Source organism: Egretta garzetta, unplaced genomic scaffold (genome assembly GCF_000687185.1).
Source record: "Egretta garzetta isolate BGI_Z169 unplaced genomic scaffold, ASM68718v1 scaffold320, whole genome shotgun sequence".
Classification (NCBI taxonomy): Eukaryota; Metazoa; Chordata; class Aves; order Pelecaniformes; family Ardeidae; genus Egretta; species Egretta garzetta.
In genome coordinates, this window is record NW_009258260.1 from 1,787,326 (window position 1) to 1,791,094 (window position 3,769).

The following is a 3,769-nucleotide window of genomic DNA, read 5'->3' on the forward strand; positions in this document are numbered from 1 at the left end:
CTCTCCTGCCTGGCTGTCCTGCCTGTGCCGTCTTGCTATCTTTCCTCCTTGAGGGGGTCACAAAGGTGGAGCAGAGGTTAATGGAGCAAAAAGCAGAATTAACCTCCATGTGCTTATCTGCAGCTGCTCCCGAGGTCTGGTAGCAGCATGGCCTTTCTCTAAGCGCAGAGCCGTTGCTGCGTGGAAGGGAGGAGAGAAAAAGTCAGGGTCTCCAAGCCCTCTCCTGCCTCTGCTGGGTTTCTTCCCCCTTTCTTTGCTGAGGTGGGGGAAGAGCATCAGCCTCTTTGAGGTTTGTCCTTAGACCGATCCAAGGCAGGCACAGAAACCCTTAGGTTGTACTGGTTTTTTTAAAAGGATTTTGTTTAGCTCTGTATTTTGTGTGTGTGTATGTAGAATTGCAGCCAAATACATTTAGTGTTCTAGTTCAAGAGCTAGCAGCCAAGTCAGGAGGTAGAAATAAAACTGATGATTTTATTTATATGTGTGTGCATACAGATGTGTGTCTAATGCTCTGTTAGGAATATTACAAAATATTATACAGAGAATGCGTGTGCTTTAATTAAGCACCACCTCTGAGTTATTTGAATATAGGTTCCAAGAAGAAGGAACGTCAGTACCATTGCCTCACCGAGCTACGTAAACAGTGCAAATATTTCTGTAGGCAGCCTATTGCTTTACTTTTTGCTTCACTTGAACAGGTAAGATCAAACTAGCCTAATGCAAAATAATGAAACACAAAAATGAGCCTGTAAATAGTACTGCGGAAAGGAAAAAAAAAATAAACCTTCCAGAGTGGTCTGCTGTACTGAAGGTAAATGAAATATTTAGTGGTGGCAGCAGCAAAAAATGAAATATGAGGTCTTGCATCCCAAGGTATTAGTGACCTGTTAAAAGACAGGCTGAAAAGTGCCTTTACCAAATTAAAACTTTGAAAAAGGGCACAAATGGGAAATGTCAGAATAAAAAATTGGAGGAAAATTATTGTCCTCCTGGCTCGGACTGTTTTGCAGTTCTGAGGCTGCGGCCACTGTTAACGGTAGTGAAACACGAATGGCACAATTCAGTCTCCTGAAATCTGTAATGGAAATAGTCTGCGCTGACAGGCAGACAGTTGGAATTTGCTGAGATTTTGATCACAGTTGCGTGATCCGTTCGCTGCATGTGTTTTTTTGTTTAGTCTAATTTTCAGAAACTTCGTAGGCTTTTTTTTTTTTAAATAGATTTAATTTGGTTCTCTGCTCCCTGTTTTTATAGTACAGCCCTCCCTAATGCTTAATGATACTAAATAATAAGAATGCCAGAGTGCTTAATTTAATGTCTGCTATTGATCTCTGGACTGTTTAGCAAATGACTTATTAAACACAGAGGGCCGTATAGTGCCCTCGCTTCCATCTGTGTAAATCCTCTGACGGCAGCTAAGGTACTGGGAACCTGAGGTCAGTTGATCAGCCTGCTAATCGTGTTGCCTGCTTAGAAATGTTGAAGGTTTTCCTCGGCACGGTCAGGGATTATTTTTTCAAATTCCGTTCCATTATCCTTTGCGCGCCACTCTGCTCTCTGAGCACCTGGCTCTCTCGGCACCTCTCAGTAATAAGGTTTCACTTGAAAGAGCTCAAATTTGTCTCCATTTTCCTAAGTATTTCTGGCAATGCTAGTAAACATGCAGGTAGCAAGAGGTGAATGATGAGCTGATCTGTAAATGAGCAAAGCAGTTCTTACAGAGATCAGATCGGCCGACAGCTTCTCTCTGTTGCCAGAAGTCCCTTCAGGCTTGGGACCTTTTTGGTATCAGCATGTATGAGCTAGGTGGTCAGATGTACAATTTGCCGATTAGTCTGGTAAAATCGATTAAGACTCCCCTCCTTCCCACAGCTCCCCCAGTGCTCTATGGGTGATGTTGCTTCTGCTGCTCCGTCTTAAGAAGTCTCTTGAAAATGCTTCTTTCTTTTATTTTATTGAGATCACCTCGGTATTGTAGATGTAGAAATGCTTTAACAATAGCTTCCCCAAAAGATGTGAGCCTGAAGGAGCTGTGATTTACTATGAATTTTGCATTAAAGACTCTCAGCTTTTATTTTCAACCATACTTCAATCTTCAGCTTCTCTCTGCCTTTTCCACCTGCATCGTAGCCTGACTGTTGCTAACAAGAGTCTACGGCAGCATTGATTTGGCAGCAAGAACACACAGGCGTAAAACTAATTAGTTTAAAAAACATGTTTTCATTTGTGTCTTGTGAAGACGGTAGTCCTCGGGAATTCGACGGATTGGGCAGGTTTTTTGAGATTTGGGAAGCTGAGTTTTGGGATGGGCACTACCCACGTTTGGCACTGCAGCTCTGTCTCAAATGGAAGAGCCCCCTATAAGCGAAGTGCAGATTGAGACTGCCAGGACATTTTCAGTTATCTCATGATGTTTTGGTCTTTTGCCCCACTTCTCTGAAGCAGGCCTTCACCTGCTATCCTCCGCTTTCCTAGTCATGACCCCAAAACACGGCACTGCCAAGCACCTCGGTTCTCAGCAGCACCCTGTGATCTTCCACTGCTGCACACACGAGGCGGGTTTAATAAGCTCCCTGATAATGACTTGTAGCATACTGGTTTCTCGTAGACTCAGGCCATCCCCCATTCTAGGTCTCCAAATGTGCTTGATAAATTATTTGAAGTACTCTTTCAATTGCCATCTGTAGTTCCTCATAAAAGACTGCTATTTGCCGCGCGTTGTGCCAAATGATGCAGTAGTTTTTTGCAAAGCTAGGGACTGTACTGAAATCACCAAACTCATGTCACTTGTGAACTGCAGTAGGAGAAAATGTTGGCTTGAAGTAGACTGTTGTTGCAGTCTTGTGAGATGAGAATGAAGGCGTTGGAACTCTGGCCCATAAATATCAAAAATTCTGGGGAGGTACAGAAGACGAGAGGTTTGTGTGCCTTGCTTTTTTAAAACACGTATATAAAAATAATATTATAATTATGCATCATAAAATGTGTAAAATGTTCATGTTATGCATAAATAAACACACACCTCTATACATACAGATGGATACACATGAGCATATATACTGTGACCTTCTCCTCCTTCCCCTTGGCTTGAACTTCCTCCCTGAATGTGTCCTAATGGCGGAGCGACAATCAGATCTTTCAGGCACTGCCTGAAACCTTGGAATAGTGTCATCTGTTGAATCTGGACAGTTTTGTTTGTCTACTGGGAAATCGCATGAACTTCCCAATATTTTTTTTTTTTTTTTTTTTTTAAGTTTGCGTTGCCCTCCTCCTCCTCCTCCCTCCCCACCCCCCGTGAGGCAGGGTAGCTTCGGGAGGCATGGCTGCTTTTTTTCCTTCTGGTGTGGTGTAAAGTTTTCCGTCGAGAGACAATAATGTACATTCCTCTGGCAGGACGGGATGGATTTTTTTTGTTTCTCTTGCTGTTGTTTATTTATAAGACATTTCCTCTTGCTTAGTGGAAGTTTGATCGTAAGAGGCTCCAGTGATTTTCCTTCCCACCTCTCTCTCCCCTCCCTAATTTCTCTGCCTCGGCACTCGCTCTGGAACAGAGCGAACTCAAAAAGCCCATCGGCGCAGGGCGCGCTTGACGGCCAAGCCCTGCCACTCTCCAGAGACTGTGAGGTGATTCTCCTTCGTCACCGCTTGGACCAGGAACCACAGCCCTGGTGAGTGGTGAGCTCCCAGAATTTGATGTGTCAAGGCTTCTATTCTCGGGGCCGCCGCGGCGAAGCAGGAAATAAAGGTTTTTTTGTTGTGTTTTGCCCCT